The following is an 18,655-nucleotide window of genomic DNA, read 5'->3' on the forward strand; positions in this document are numbered from 1 at the left end:
ACAAAAGTGAAAGTACTAAAATGTTTGAAAATAGCAGATCTACAAGCTCACAACGTGTCGCGATGCAACGCGTTGTGAGCTTGTAGATCTGCTATTTTCAAATAGCCTAGGTATAAAATAGGGCTAAAGTGGTTAATGTATGTTTTATAATCTAACTATATAAATGGCGAGCAACTTCCGCACCCTCGGTGGCGACACCCCACAGCTCTGTTATCGAATAAACAACGCACCGCCAGACCACATGTCGCCTACTGACTCGCCACGGCGGCCGCGCTGAATTTACGCCTCGCGTAGGGGACATCTCACTGTTCACTACACCTTTTCCACCGCGCAACATAATTAATTCTACTCACCAAATGTCGGACAAAACGGAAGGGGAGCCAGCTTCGTACCGTTTACCGTGCGCACGACCTCATCACCACAACCATAGATATATATAAAGGCTAGATGGCTCAAGGGGCGGCGCAAGCGTAGCTCAACCGCGGCCATCTTGCGACGGTCACTCATAACATTATGTCTATGGTGCATATACTTTGAAATAACCATAGCGTGCTCAATTTTCATCCGATTTTCAAACGGTTAGGTGTTTTGTAAACACCAAAGATGTAGTTATGATACTGCATACTTATAATTATAATCATGTTTTTTTTTTTAATACAATAATATCATAACTACATCTTTGGTGTTTACAAAACACCAAACCGTTTGAAAATCGGATGAAAATTGAGCACGCTATGGTTATTTCAAAGTATATGCACCATAGACATAATGTTATGAATGACCGTCCCAAGATGGCCGCCATGTGGCGACGTCGTACTCCATTGGCCAGCAGCGCGGGTGAGTCATCTAGCCTTTATATATATCTATGACCACAACAGCAGCCAGCCGCTGCGGGGGTTTTTTCCTTTTTTTCCAAACTTTTTTTTTGGTCACCATTTTCTCCAGGCACCATTTCTGGTGTAACGTCGGGTGTTTCTTTTCACCAGCCAATCACCTTTCACGTTGCCACGTCCGTTGCCACGTCGCGCTGACGTACGCTAAACAAGCGCTGCCGTGCGCACAATGCAAACGAGCCCAAAGGCGCGCAAAAACGCAAAAATAAGCCGACCATTGCTTAGACACAAAGTCAGACCTGGCAACGCAGCCTACGCCAATCATGTGTGAGAGATCTACAAGCTATGGGGCAGAGACGCCACCGTATCTTAGCAACAACTACAGCGCTCACTCTCATTGGTCCTGTCACGCTAAGAGCAGTCTCCAGACAATGGCATCGCAGACAGCTTGCTGTTACTGCTGTAGCCATCACAGGCAGTTGCAGCACGACGGACAGGGCGCTGTGATAGCTGCCATGTCGCTAACGCTAACCTGGTTGTCATGCCTGCAGCGGCTGTGCAATCACTTTCTCAACAATGCACGTTCGTGTGGTGAATGTCTATATTGCTGCTCAGTTCGTCCATTGTAGATGGTGTATGTTTGTGTGTGTCTTCTGGAGAACAATGTAGCTCCACAGCAACTACAGTAACTAACGTAATGGCAGGACCGCCCCGTGCAACGCCTGTTAGGCTGCATTATGGTCATGTAGTAATTTCAGATAATTTCGCTCCGATTAGAGCACTGTTTATCAACCCTTTCACGCCGCCCCCCCCCCCCCCCCCCCCCCAATACACGTACTTGATCTGGGACCCCCCCATTCTGTTTGACTCCGTTCCACAAGTAAATATTGTGAAAATAGCCGATCTACAAGCTCGAAACGCCTCACGTTGAGAGGCTTTGTAAGCTTGGAGATCGGCTATTTTCTACATGATTGCCTCTTTCTTACATTCTTTGCCAATGTGGCCCATGTTTTCAGAGCATAGTTTATTGACTACTTCTGTTGCAGAAATGGCCATTTCCTTTACTTTCGGTTTTTTATTGTCTCCGCCAGGCCGAAAGGCATGGCGCAAGACTATGTTTCACCCCCTGTCCGTCCGTCTGTGATAGCTAATCTCTCACATCGTTGACTTGATCGCAGCAAAATAACTGCCCGATGTGGAGAGTCAGTGAGAGCTGGATAAACAACGTAAAATGTGTCAAAAGGAGTCTGTACGGCTGTCCATAAATGAACACATGACGTCGATGGGAGTGGAGATATTGTGTCTTTTGGACAAACAGCAGCGTGGTGCTGATGTTTGTTGTGTGAAGCAGCTTAATGTCAGAGTGTTTGTGTTGGAGCGCCTCAGTGCGGCTGCAGAGTTCATGTGCAACCTCTTCCACAGAGACACAGAGACACTAGAAACTCTGCTGGGGACAAAAAACACTGCTGGGCATTGACTTTCCTATGGACATTGATCTACACACTGCAGGTATATCTGCTACACACACAACATCAAACTACACACTGCAGGTATGATGCAGCGTTCGCATTACAGCCAGCATGCCAGCGTAGTTCCCATATGGTTTCAAGGTGGGCTAAACCATATGGACCCCATGTCAGCAATGTCAGCGCCATCCACTTCAGTCCCAACTGCGATGCCCATGCAGGCTATAAGTAGCTTCTACCTGGCCCTTAGGTGGGCCCCAACTAGCCATGTTTATGTGGGACCAAGGCGGGTCCTAACTGCCTTTGCCCATGCAGGCTTTAACTGGGTTCTACCTGGGCCCTAGGTGTACCCTAACCAACCACAGTGCAGTGCCCATCGCTCCAATTGTTGTGACGTCAGGGCTCTCAATACTGCACATTGGTGGAGGAGGAGGGGCCGCAGGGCAACCGCACACATCGCTGAACCAATGGTAGCCCACGGATGTTTCCTCTGTGGATTTACAATCTGCCCCTCTATGCCACATATCATCCGCACTACAGGGTCTTCACTGACCGAGCCACGGCCCCACTGACCCTCATGACGCTACGCCACTTAAGCGTGCGGCAGCATGCGCTGGGTTGCCAGGTTTGCACAGCCAGCGCCAGAAACAAGCAACCACCTTCATGAAAAAAAAAAAAAAATTCCAGGGGTGTCCACGCGCGTCCCAACACTCCACAGGGGGTCAGTGGACCATCAGCGGGTCCGCGGACCCCCTGTGGACCCCCTTAAACATAACAAATATTATTTCTTTAAATTTTTTCCTTTTTCAAAAAAACTTTTCCACAGTTTTACTCCGGCGATTTGGGTCCCCCAATATACACACGGCTGGGCCCCGTGCGCGGCTGGGGTTGAGGGGGGCGTAGCCCCCCGAAACTCTAGTATCATATAAATATAGGTATCATATCATATAAATATAGGTATCATATCATATAAATATGGGTATCATATCATATAAATATGGGTATCATATCATATAAATATAGGTATCATATCATATAAATATAGGTATCATATCATATAAATATAGGTATCATATCATATAAATATGGGTATCATATCATATAAATATAGGTATCATATCATATAAATATGGGTATCATATCATATAAATATGGGTATCATATCATATAAATATGGGCATCATATCATATAAATATAGGTATCATATCATATAAATATAGGTATCATATCATATAAATATGGGTATCATATCATATAAATATGGGTATCATATCATATAAATATGGGTATCATATATAAATATAGGTATCATATCATATAAATATGGGTATCATATCATATAAATATGGGTATCATATCATATAAATATAGGTATCATATCATATAAATATGGGTATCATATCATATAAATATAGGTATCATATCATATAAATATAGGTATCATATCATATAAATATAGGTATCATATCATATAAATATAGGTATCATATCATATAAATATAGGTATCATATCATATAAATATAGGTATCATATCATATAAATATGGGTATCATATCATATAAATATGGGTATCATATCATATAAATATGGGTATCATATCATATAAATATGGGTATCATATCATATAAATATAGGTATCATATCATATAAATATGGGTATCATATCATATAAATATGGGTATCATATCATATAAATATGGGTATCATATCATATAAATATGGGCATCATATCATATAAATATGGGTATCATATCATATAAATATAGGTATCATATCATATAAATATGGGTATCATATCATATAAATATGGGTATCATATCATATACATATGGGTATCATATCATATAAATATGGGTATCATATCATATAAATATGGGTATCATATCATATAAATATGGGTATCATATCATATAAATATGGGTATCATATCATATAAATATGGGTATCATATCATATAAATATAGGTATCATATCATATAAATATAGGTATCATATCATATAAATATAGGTATCATATCATATAAATATAGGTATCATATCATATAAATATGGGTATCATATCATATAAATATGGGTATCATATCATATAAATATAGGTATCATATCATATAAATATGGGTATCATATCATATAAATATGGGTATCATATCATATAAATATGGGCATCATATCATATAAATATAGGTATCATATCATATAAATATAGGTATCATATCATATAAATATGGGTATCATATCATATAAATATGGGTATCATATCATATAAATATGGGTATCATATCATATAAATATGGGTATCATATCATATAAATATGGGTATCATATCATATAAATATGGGTATCATATCATATAAATATAGGTATCATATCATATAAATATGGGTATCATATCATATAAATATGGGTATCATATCATATAAATATAGGTATCATATCATATAAATATGGGTATCATATCATATAAATATGGGTATCATATCATATAAATATGGGCATCATATCATATAAATATGGGTATCATATCATATAAATATAGGTATCATATCATATAAATATGGGTATCATATCATATAAATATAGGTATCATATCATATAAATATGGGTATCATATCATATAAATATGGGTATCATATCATATAAATATGGGTATCATATCATATAAATATGGGTATCATATCATATAAATATAGGTATCATATCATATAAATATAGGTATCATATCATATAAATATGGGTATCATATCATATAAATATGGGCATCATATCATATAAATATAGGTATCATATCATATAAATATAGGTATCATATCATATAAATATAGGTATCATATCATATAAATATAGGTATCATATCATATAAATATGGGTATCATATCATATAAATATGGGTATCATATCATATAAATATGGGTATCATATCATATAAATATGGGTATCATATCATATAAATATGGGCATCATATCATATAAATATGGGTATCATATCATATAAATATAGGTATCATATCATATAAATATGGGTATCATATCATATAAATATGGGTATCATATCATATAAATATGGGTATCATATCATATAAATATGGGTATCATATCATATAAATATAGGTATCATATCATATAAATATGGGTATCATATCATATAAATATGGGTATCATATCATATAAATATGGGTATCATATCATATAAATATAGGTATCATATCATATAAATATGGGTATCATATCATATAAATATGGGTATCATATCATATAAATATAGGTATCATATCATATAAATATGGGTATCATATCATATAAATATGGGTATCATATCATATAAATATAGGTATCATATCATATAAATATGGGTATCATATCATATAAATATGGGCATCATATCATATAAATATGGGTATCATATCATATAAATATAGGTATCATATCATATAAATATGGGTATCATATCATATAAATATGGGTATCATATCATATAAATATGGGTATCATATCATATAAATATGGGTATCATATCATATAAATATGGGTATCATATCATATAAATATGGGCATCATATCATATAAATATAGGTATCATATCATATAAATATAGGTATCATATCATATAAATATAGGTATCATATCATATAAATATGGGTATCATATCATATAAATATGGGCATCATATCATATAAATATAGGTATCATATCATATAAATATAGGTATCATATCATATAAATATAGGTATCATATCATATAAATATAGGTATCATATCATATAAATATGGGTATCATATCATATAAATATGGGTATCATATCATATAAATATGGGTATCATATCATATCATATAAATATGGGTATCATATCATATAAATATGGGCATCATATCATATAAATATGGGTATCATATCATATAAATATAGGTATCATATCATATAAATATGGGTATCATATCATATAAATATGGGTATCATATCATATAAATATGGGTATCATATCATATAAATATGGGTATCATATCATATAAATATAGGTATCATATCATATAAATATGGGTATCATATCATATAAATATGGGTATCATATCATATAAATATGGGTATCATATCATATAAATATAGGTATCATATCATATAAATATGGGTATCATATCATATAAATATGGGTATCATATCATATAAATATAGGTATCATATCATATAAATATGGGTATCATATCATATAAATATGGGTATCATATCATATAAATATAGGTATCATATCATATAAATATGGGTATCATATCATATAAATATGGGCATCATATCATATAAATATGGGTATCATATCATATAAATATAGGTATCATATCATATAAATATGGGTATCATATCATATAAATATGGGTATCATATCATATAAATATGGGTATCATATCATATAAATATGGGTATCATATCATATAAATATGGGTATCATATCATATAAATATGGGCATCATATCATATAAATATGGGTATCATATCATATAAATATGGGTATCATATCATATAAATATGGGCATCATATCATATAAATATGGGTATCATATCATATAAATATGGGCATCATATCATATAAATATGGGTATCATATCATATAAATATGGGCATCATATCATATAAATATGGGTATCATATCATATAAATATGGGTATCATATCATATAAATATGGGTATCATATCATATAAATATGGGTATCATATCATATACATATGGGTATCATATCATATAAATATGGGTATCATATCATATAAATATGGGTATCATATCATATAAATATGGGTATCATATCATATAAATATGGGCATCATATCATATAAATATGGGTATCATATCATATAAATATGGGTATCATATCATATAAATATGGGCATCATATCATATAAATATGGGTATCATATCATATAAATATGGGCATCATATCATATAAATATGGGTATCATATCATATAAATATGGGTATCATATCATATAAATATGGGTATCATATCATATAAATATGGGTATCATATCATATACATATGGGTATCATATCATATACATATGGGCATCATATCTATAAAATATCATATCGAATTGAAAGAATGTTGTATCGGCACATCACTAGCGTCATGATGTGATGTTGTGAGCTTGTAGATCTGCTATTTTCAAAAGATTTTTATACATTTGAAAAACTTAATTCTGGACATTCTGCATAATGAGTGCTTTTACTTTTGGTACTTTAAGTACATTTTGATACCAATACCTTTGTACTTTTACTCAAGTACATACTTTGACTTTTTAGTGCTTTTTCCACAACTGGTGACAAACACTCTCCATGAATTCAAGGCTTCATGGGGCGTGTAATTGAATTATATTTGGTTGAACTACACCTTTAATACTTTATCTTAGAGAGTAAAGTGTTCAGGTCAGGCTGACAGAAGATCCTTGAGCTGTAGCAGAGGGGAGGGGCTTATCAGATAGAGACACACACACACACACACACACACACACACACACACACACACACACACACACACACACACACACACACACACACACACCGCTCTGACCCAGCATCAGAGTGCAGGTTAAATCCAATATCCACTTCAAACAGGAAAGGATCGACTCAGCAGCTTTGGTACAGCTGTCGGATCAACCGCAACACCGCACACACACACACACACACACACACACACACACACACACACACACACACACACACACACACACACACACACACACACACACACACACACACACACACACACACACACACACACACACACACACACACGGTGGAGGTTAGTACTCTCCCTCTAGCTCCGGTCCATAGCGTTAGAAGGAGCTCTCCTTAACGCTGAGGTACTTTCCGTTCTTACCCCTCACACCGCGGTGGCGCAGCCTCTCGTCTGTTGTAAAAAATAGAAAAATACACTTTTGTTACTCACCAAAACGAAGAGTGTTTTATTGAGTTGAAAGCCTCCTCTGCTAAGTGGGAACACTGAGCGCCCCGCACGCGTGACGAGCACATTTAAGTGGCGCACTGTCTCCTGTTTGGGTTGAATCAGTGTAGCTGGTTGCATCTTCGTGTTGCAATCAGCTGCAGCAGTTGTTGCTGTGCTCATACTGTACATACGGACAAACACACTCGGTCACTTGTTGGAGTGGCTGGCACCTGCACGTAACTACAATACCATCATTTTGAGGTAGTTTTACTTTACTGGAGTAGTTCCAATTTTCAATTCTTTTACTTCCACTCCATTACATCTCAGAGGAAAATATTGTAAAAATCCATTCTTTTTTTCTGTTTGCTGCTGCTCTTGAGGAGACACACACACACACACACACACACACACACACACACACACACACACACACACACACACACACACACACACACACACACACACACACACACACACACACACACACACACACACACACACACACACACACACACATAGCTCCTTCACTCACATCACAAGATTCTCAAACATGACATTTTCTCTTTGTTAAAATATTATGTTTTTGAGACTATTCAAAAAAGCCTTTAGCTCTGAACTCTGCATCTGGCTCGCTGATAACAAACTATCATTACACCTGGGAAAAACCTCATCCATTCTCTTTGGGTCTAGTTTTAACCTCGGCAAGGCTGAGAGCTTCACAATCAAAGTGGGTGATGATGTTATCACAAGAAAAGAGGAAATTACACACAAACCTTTCCAGTGTTAAAATAGCAACAAGAGACATCAAAAAAGTCAACCAAAGAACACTAGGTGGGGTTGGTGAAAGGGCCTACTCTGTGTGGAGTTTGCATGTTCTCCCCGTGTCTCCTAGGGTAGTTAATACCCTCACAAAAACAAGCAGTAATCCTGGTCACTATACTGCCTCCCCCATGACAGCCGGGGCGCCTGATGGAGGGGAAGGGAACTGGTTAGAATAACGTGTTCCTTCCACACGCTACATCCTAGCCTACCAGGGAAACTCCCCCCTGTCAGGTGACAAGAAGGTCAGATGGTTCTTATGCATTGAAGGAGGCATGAGCTCGGCTCTGGGCTCCCTAGGCTGTGGGGAGAGTGTAGCGCCCAGGACCACTTCGAAAATTGGCACCGGGTGATAAAGGGTTACAAAAATCGAGGGGGAAATGATTAATTAAAAAAAACAAAAACATAGAACACACATTTGTACAGGATCTCCTCTCTGCCCAGCTGGCACGCGACGTCCGTTGACGTTGATTTTTGGTTGGATTTAGGTCGTGACGTCAGCTAACCAAAATCCAACGTTGGACCAACGTCAACTTCCAACGTTGTATCAACGTATTAATTTGACGTCAATTGACGTTGATATTTGGTTGGTTTTAGGTTGTGTTGGTAACTGACCAATAACCAACGTCTATTCAACGTAATATCCCAACGTCATGTTGACGTCGAATACTGACATGCTGTTGTCGGATTCTTGACCAAACCTCAATGTCTGCCCAACGTTATTATGACAACGTCCACACAACGTTGCAGTCTAACATCATTAGACGTTGATATTTGGTTGGTTTTAGGTTGTGTTGGTAACTGACCAATAACCAACGTCTATTCAACGTAATATCCCAACGTCATGTTGACGTCGAATACTGACATGCTGTTGTCGGATTCTTGACCAAACCTCAGTGTCTGCCCAACGTTATTATGACAACGTCCACACAACGTTGCAGTCTAACATCATTAGACGTTGATATTTGGTTGGTTTTAGGTTGTGTTGGTAACTGACCAATAACCAACGTCTATTCAACGTAATATCCCAACGTCATGTTGACGTCGAATACTGACATGCTGTTGTCGGATTCTTGACCAAACCTCAGTGTCTGCCCAACGTTATTATGACAACGTCCACACAACGTTGCAGTCTAACATCATTAGACGTTGATATTTGGTTGGTTTTAGGTTGTGTTGGTAACTGACCAATAACCAACGTCTATTCAACGTAATATCCCAACGTCATGTTGACGTCGAATACTGACATGCTGTTGTCGGATTCTTGACCAAACCTAAATGTCTGCCCAACGTTATTATGAGAACGTCCACACAACGTTGCAGTCTAACATCATCAGACGTTGATATTTGGTTGGTTTTAGGTTGTGTTGGTAACTGACCAATAACCAACGTCTGTCCAACGTATTATCTCAACGTCAGTTTGACGTTGAATACTGACATGCTGTTGTCGGATATTTGACCAAACCTCAATGTCTGCCCAATGTTATTATGATAACATCCACACAACGTTGCAGTCTAACATCATCAGACGTAGATATTTGGTTGGTTTTAGGTTGTGTTGGTAACTAACCATTAACTAACGTTTGTTCAACGTATTATCCCAACGTCAGGTTGACGTCGAATACTGACATGCTTTTGTCAGATTTTTGACCAAACCTTAGTGTCTGCCCAACGTTATTATGACAACGTCCACACAACGTTGCAGTCTAACATCATTAGACATTGATATTTGGTTGGTTTTAGGTTGTGTTGGTAACTGACCAATAATCAACGTCTGTTCAACGTATTATGCCAACGTGCTGTAGAATACTGACATGCTATTGTCGGGTATTGTGACCAAAACCCAATGTCTGCTAAACTTCATAATGAAAAGATCTCCTCAACATTCAAACCTCATTAGATGTAGATATTTTGCTGGGTTAATGTGGCTGTTACTTAAACAAAATCCAACATAGTCTGGCTGTAGAATATGGACAATAAGTACTGAAGGTTGTGACATAGAGTAATGATCTAGCATCTGTTTAACCTGCAATAGTCCAACCAGAGCAATTGGTAGCTGTTTCATCTGTGGTTCAACTATATTCTTCCAGATGAGCTACAGGGCCACCCCATGGCCCAGAAAGGTGTTTGTGCAGTTCTATAACCCTCAGCCTTTTCCAGATAACTGAATTTGACTTTCAGACAAATACCATCAAGTTGCTCCTGGGGCACATGCCAGCATCCCACCTATAGTGAACCTGTGGCTGTATATGAGACTGATTAGCTACAGGTTTCTTTGCCAGTGTGGATTTAGAGCCAAGGCAACATGGTTAAGGCCAGTTATACCTTTTCCCTTCCGCTTTAGCAGATGTTAGTTGTCGGTGATCAGCCAGCTGCATCTTAAAGGAATGCGACCGACAGTGAGGTAGGTAGACAGCCATGTCAACTCTTTATCGTCAATAAATTGCCCTTAGTTTGCTTCAGGAGACCTTCCTTAGTTCCAGAGGGCAAATTCAGTTTCAGCTTATGGCTGCTCAAATGTTTTATGTTGAGCGCTTGGGGTGGGTGGACTGTAGGGGTCCACCCCTACAGTGTCTTGCTCAGGACACTTCGCCCCATCCAGGGCCTTTGAGGCAAACCGGGGACCTTCTGATTATCTAACCAGTAACCTATGCTGCCCTAAATAATAAACCCATATGAAAAGAAATGCATCAATACATTACAATGCATAGACACCGGCCTACCTCAAAACCAGGGTCTTCCTTAGTTGTGACATATGGAGCAAGAGTGTGTGACTGTGACACCATTTATCATCCACACCACTATGTATGTACTACTGGGTGGACGGAAGGGCGGACAGATGGACAGACAGACAGACAGACAGACAGACAGACAGACAGACAGACAGACAGACAGACAGACAGACAGACAGACAGACAGACAGACACTTTTTTTGTTACCCTTTCAGCCTAAATGCATGACTGTACCTCATGCTGTTTACATTTCTGATTAATAAAGTAATCAATCAATCACAAAAAGTAAAATAATTGTTTGCCCTGATATGTAGTGGAGTAAAATAATAAAGTATCAAAAGATAGAAACACACAAGTGAATTTAAAAAATACAATGCTAAGTACAGTACTTGAGTAAATGTACTGATTTTCACCATTGTTCATGTTTCATAGCTGTTGCAGTTCTTTATTTTTGCATTATATTAATTGCTAATCAAATAAATGATTGAGGGAAATATTTCACTTTTTGCATTAGGCCTACAGCATAATGCCATATGACACATACAATGTAAACTGACATTTAACATAATAACATCGGGCAGACATTTAGGTTTGGTCAAATATCCGACAACAGCATGTCAGTATTTGACGTCAACCTGACGTTGGGATAATACGTTGAACAGACGTTGGTTATTGATTAGTTACCAACACAACCGAAAACCAACCAAATATCTACGTCTAATGATGTTAGACTGCAACGTTGTATGGATGTTGTCATAATAATACATTTCAAACTGGATTGTCAAATGTCTCCTCAAATCACTGAGCAGTATAGCAACGTTCTGCTCTTTCATTGGACGAATCATTGGACTTGTGGGTGGGACCACAGTTGTATAACACCAGACTGGGCGGGGCAACAGTAACTGCTGCAGGAGCCTGCAGTTTGAATTTGGAGGGAGAGAAGACAGGAAGAGATACTTGTTTGTGCATGGAGATGTTTTTTTGACCATCCCAGGACTTCTAGAATCACAATCTTTTGCACAGGTGAGTTCATAATTAATTTCCTTCTAACTTGAAATGAAATATTTGACTGTTTGTTTTTAAAATAAAGTTCTACATTCTGTTTATGACCGAGTGAGGTGATTTCTTCATATTGCAAATCAGTCATGCTTTGTTGTTTTCTTTTTCTTTTCCTTTTCTTTGCATGTTTTTGAAACTGGCAGCATTGTTTGAGTAAATCCTTTGCCCAAAATGATTACAGTACCTGCCTTTTGTGGCAAAACAGTGGGAACTAGAAAGAGGCTATACTGCATTAACTAGATAGACTGATCCCCATTGCTTTGTGTTGGTGGCTTCACTGGCTTGGTGCTGCTGAGTTAAACATTTGAATTGCAGCTTTTAAAGCTAATGTCTTATTTTAGGTGAAGTTCTGTTGTTCATGCATGATTCATGTTTTCAGTTGGGAATGTGTGTTATTGAAGGGTAAAAGCTCACATGCCTCACAGCCTGATTTTTGTGTGAGACAGTGCAGTGTAACTAAAAATCAGGCATAAGGGTTGGTTGCATTTGAATAGCCTTGTGTAGCCTTTATCATAGTTTTGATTATATTAGCTTGTAAGACATTATTTTCAGTCTAATATTGGCCAAGCCTAACAGTAAAGCCCACCTAAAAAAAAAAAAACATAATAGAGGAATGTAAACACTATGTTGAAGATTGATTGGTAAGTAACCAATCCCCAACGTCTGTTCAATGTATCATGCTGACGTCATATTGACATAGAATACTGACATGCTGTTGTCAGGTATTGTAACCAAAAACCAACGTCTGCTTAACGTCATTATGCTAACAACCACACAATGTTAAATTCTAACATCATTAAGCGTTATTTTGTTGTTGTTTTTAAGTTGTGTTGGTAAGTAACCAATACCCAACGTCTGTTCAACATATCATGCTAACGTCATATTAACATAGAATACTGACATGCTGTTGTCAGGTATTGTAACCAAAACCCAACGTCTGCTTAGCGTCATTATGCTGACGTTCACACAATGTCAAATTCTAACAACATTAAACGTTGTTTTTTTGTTGGATTTAAGTTGTGTTGGTAAGTAACCAATACCCAACATCTGTTCAACATATCATGCTAATGTCTTATTGACGTAGAATACTGACCTGCTGTTGTCGGGTATTGTAACCAAAACCCAACATCTGCTTAACGTCGTTATGCTAACGTCCACACAATGTTAAGTTCTAACATCATTAAATGTTGATTTTTGTTGGTTTTAAGTTGTGTTGGTAAGTAACCAATGCCCAACATCTGTTCAACGTATCATGCTAACGTCAAATTGACAAAGAATACCGACATTCTGTTGTCGGGTATTGAGACCAAAGCCCAATGTCTTCTTAACGTTATGACGTTAACGTCTACACAACGTTAAATTCTAACGCCATTAGACGTTGATATTTTGTTGGTTTTAATTTGTGCTGTTAAGCAACTATAATACAACGTTTTCTCAAAGTTTTTTTCATTTCTGAGGAATGTAAACACTATATTGAAGATCTATTGGTAAGCCATCTTAAGTTGAAATATTGAAGTAAGTCCTGTACAGTTGAATGGCCCAAACAGAGTGAAGAACAGTTAGTATTTTGCCATAACCGATACTTGATATACAGTAGCTGATAATGAAGTAGGTGTACTGTAGGTTTGATAGCTGTCGTTTTCGACGCTGTTCCAGCCCATATTGAATTTAAATGTCCACAGATGTTTCGGAAGGCAGAGGTAGCCTATCTAATCTGTTTGTGTGTGTGTGTGTGTGTGTGTGTGTGTGTGTGTGTGTGTGTGTGTGTGTGTGTGTGTGTGTGTGTGTGTGTGTGTGCGTGCGTGCGTGCGCGTGTGCTACTTCAGCTTCCAAACACCTGTGATCAAGACTTGGTGAGCCTCCACCAAGTCCGAAGTAAGTATAATATCAGGGCGTTAATTTGAGGGGTAATATGCTTTAAATTGGTTGTAATTTAAAAATATATATTGAATTAGATGATTCAGGTTTCCCACGGTAGTGACTTTCCTGGAACATTTTTAATTGAGTTATAAATTCCCACAGGGCTGTGGGCACCCTGATGATAGTTTTTTGACACAGTTAAACATAACAGGCACAGATAAACTAGTAAACATTAGTCTACAGTCAGCAGTGTAATGTAAAAGCAGTCTTACAGCGTTAATATTGAAAGGGTAGGGATGTGAAGTTTCACTCAACCAACGATTCGATATAATTCACCATACTGGGTTCACAATACAATTTCTTCTTGGGTTTTCTCTGAAGTAGTTGTGCCACGGCATGAGGCCATTGTGAGAAGTCTCTATCTTGCGTCAAGTATATTTTTCATTCATAATGTGTTGTGTATTTCTTATTTTCATGCTAGATGTGGTACATCAAGAGGTGGAAGGTCCTCTCAAGTAGAATACATCGGGTAAGTACCTCCACACTGAACTTCACTATTATTTGACAATAAAGCAACATAATTTTGATTTGAAACAAGTTTGATTTTTCACCGCTATTAAAGGCATCAGGTTAACGGCTATAAAAATGAGGCATCATCTACAGTATATGAATAGTTTTGATGCGATAGCATCAATATATTCTAAAGAAGTATTTGTATAATTTATTCGTCATGTCCCTGGTGTTTAAAGACCTTAAGAGGTGTAACGATAGAATAATATCTTAGCTGTCCACTTAATATGGCATTTTCCTTCCTGTGACTTTTACCATACTCTCAGGTTGTCATGGTTGGAGACACAGGAGGTAATTCATTGGATGATGCACCCAGAAGAATGATGCCGTTCCTCATGTCACATGAATTGACACCCCAGTACAACCTTTGTTGACATCATGGCAAGAATAAGTCCCCGGGGCCTGTGTCTTTTTGACGTTGCATATGGTAAGTTAAACATTTTAATTGCCCGATGTAACTTTTCCTTGACCCTTCCGTTATCTTTCAAATTCAAAAAGGAGTGCTACAAAATGTTGATTATTTTTATATACGTTGGCAGTTATGCCTAAGTTCAAGAGTTTGGAATCACTGTGAAAATTAAGTAAGTACAGCCAAGACACTGATGATAATAATAATAATAATAATAATAATAATAATAATAATAATAATAATAAGGGTAATAATAATAATAATAATGGTAATAGTAATAATAATAAGGGTAATAATAATAACTTACATTCTTCAACATTTCTGTTCATTAAATAATCCACCAAGTGCAGCAATATCTTTAAAGACCTTAGGCATTCTAGATGTCATATTCTCTAGATATCCAGGTCAAATTTCACCCCATATTTTCAGTAGAATTTGCCGTACTTTGAGACTGGTTTGTATAAAACTTCTCATGAACCTTACGGTATAGCTGTTCCCAACATAGGATTTAGATCAAGCAATTGTGATGGCCCTTCCATCAGAGACAGTACTCATATCTGCAAACTCAGTTAATTTCAAAATCATAATTTCTCACTGATTCCAAACTTTTGAACAGATATCTGTCAGTCAATAAAGATGTTTCATAATGTAAAAATCAAGTTAGAGTTATTAAAATAGCTTATTTCTGTCATTTATCTTTAGGGGAACTAAAGAAGAATGCAACCCTCAACAAATTAAACAGAATGATGCAGAGAAGACTCTCCAAGTGATTTACGGGAGCTCAGTGTTATTTCTCTCTCTTTTTAACGTTTTTGCCCTTGGTGCATATGTTATAGACATGCCTCAAAGAATGCACTTCATTGTTTTTATTGATTTGTACTGTTTAGTTATTTTAAAGTTTCACAAATGGAATCATTTTCCTACAAAGGCACTTTGGGCTCTGAACCTATTCACCAAACCTGTAACTGTTTGGACAACAATATGACTTGTAATTTCTGTTTGTTTATACTACCTATTCAAATGTGCCAATTACAAGTTTAAAAAATATTTAATAATGTTGTTTTATTAAACTTTGTCAAATAATATTGTCTGATATTGTATTTTCACCTTGGTAAAACTTGACACTGAAACAAGATGTAATTTGTTGTTGGTTGTCTGACGTCGTGATGATGAGATATCGACGTCAAAATGACGTCTGGAAGATGTCCTGTTCCCACCGCCCACTCAGTGGGCACAGGACGTTATTTTAACGTTGATATCTTGTTGTGACAAGATATCTACGTGACAAGGTAACTCTGGAGGTTGACGTCCTGCTAATGTTGGATTGACATTTTATTCTCAACTAAAATACAACGTGATTACAACGTTAGAAATATGTCATATTTTGATTGTACTCTAACGTTGAGCCAATGTTGTACTATGACGTCAACCCGATATAAATTTTCAGCTAAAATACAACTTGTATCCAACGTTGGGAGTCTAACCTTTAATCAACGTCTACATAACATGAGAGATTGACGTTAAATCAACGTTAGTTTAAGATGTCAAACCAACGCCAGTTTATGACGTCAGACAAACGTTAGGTTATGACGTCAGACAAACTTTCATTTACAACTAAAATACAACTTGTATCCAACGTTGGGAGTCTAACCTTTAATCAACGTCTACATAACATCAGAGATTGACGTTAAATCAACGTTAGTTTAAGATGTCAAACCAACGTCGGGTTAAGACGTCTAACCACGTTAGGCTATGACGTCAGACAAACTTTCATTTACAACTAAAATACAACTTGTATCCAACGTTGGGAGTATAACCTTTAATCAACGTCTACATAACATCAGAGATTGACGTTAAACCAACGTCAGGTTATGACGTCAGACAAACTTTCATTTACAACTAAAATACAACTTGTATCCAACGTTGGGAGTCTAACCTTTAATCAACGTCTACATAACATCAGAGATTGACGTTAAACCAACGTCAGGTTATGACGTCAGACAAACTTTCATTTACAACTAAAATACAACTGGTTTCCAACGTTGGGAGTCCAACCTTTAATCAACGTCTACATAACATCAGAGATTGACGTTACATCAATGTTAGTTTAGGATGTCAAACAAACGTCAGGTTATGACGTCTAAACAACGTTGGGTTATGACGTCTAACCAACGTTGGGTTATGACGTCAGACAAACTTTCATTTACAACCAAAATCCAACGGTCATCCAACGTTGGATTACAATGTTGGGACAACGTTGTACTGACGTCGCGTGTCAGCTGGGTGGTCAGTAAGAATACTGTGAAGGTTACTTCGACTATGCATGCACCTCATGGCACCACAACACCACTAGGTATTAAAAACAAGGCTCCAGACATCCCAAAACAAACTGGTAAGGCTACTTCTTGTCCTCACACCCACAACTCATCTAACCCCTGCTCACTTTGCTAGTGTTGGATGGCTCAGGGTTGAGGACAGAGTACAGCAAGCAATGGGCCTGGTCTACAAGATACACCACAACATTAAGACACCCATGTACCTGTCAAACTACAGTACTTCAAAAACCTAAATAAAATCCACAATCACAACACCAGAGGCAGCTCCACTGATCACGTCCAGCCCAGATTTGGCACAAACAAGGGGTTGAATTAGTTCTCCTGCTATGCCACTAAAACGTGGAATGCCCTACCAAAAGGCATGAAGGAGTGTCAAACCCTACTGTCCTTCAAAACCGCCCCAAAAGAGTAGAGCGGTTTACTGTTTAGTAGAACTGTTTACTGTACATGTTTTTAGTTTTTATGATGTTCTGAATAGTAGTGTATATCTGTCTGTCATTTAATGTCTCTATGAATTGAGTACAAAGAACCCCAATGAAACAAGCCAATGGCGTTCTTGGGTTTTAAATCCTATCAGCTGACCTTGTATTGAACTGTACTTTCAATCTTATCTCAGGTTTAGTTACTAGTTACTTTCCAG

The 18,655-nt window shown here is 37.2% G+C and overlaps 1 protein-coding gene and 1 long non-coding RNA gene across 2 annotated transcripts in view; both read left to right on the plus strand.

The window, feature by feature from the left end:
* The window catches only part of LOC311060292 (glutamate receptor ionotropic, delta-1-like), a gene marked incomplete at its 3' end in the record, with an annotated part of 247,067 nt that overhangs the window by 34,508 nt on the left and 193,904 nt on the right, over positions 1 to 18,655 (plus strand). The gene's annotated exons all lie outside the window — the stretch shown is intronic.
* Positions 12,713 to 16,893, plus strand: LOC311060626. The gene is made up of 5 exons (XR_014602294.1): positions 12,713 to 12,804; positions 14,667 to 14,715; positions 15,182 to 15,229; positions 15,537 to 15,697; positions 16,382 to 16,893. It is a non-coding gene; the product is annotated as an uncharacterized lncRNA (long non-coding RNA).

Source organism: Gymnoscopelus microlampas, assembly GCF_963454915.1.
Source record: "Gymnoscopelus microlampas genome assembly, chromosome: 14".
Classification (NCBI taxonomy): domain Eukaryota; kingdom Metazoa; phylum Chordata; class Actinopteri; order Myctophiformes; family Myctophidae; genus Gymnoscopelus; species Gymnoscopelus microlampas.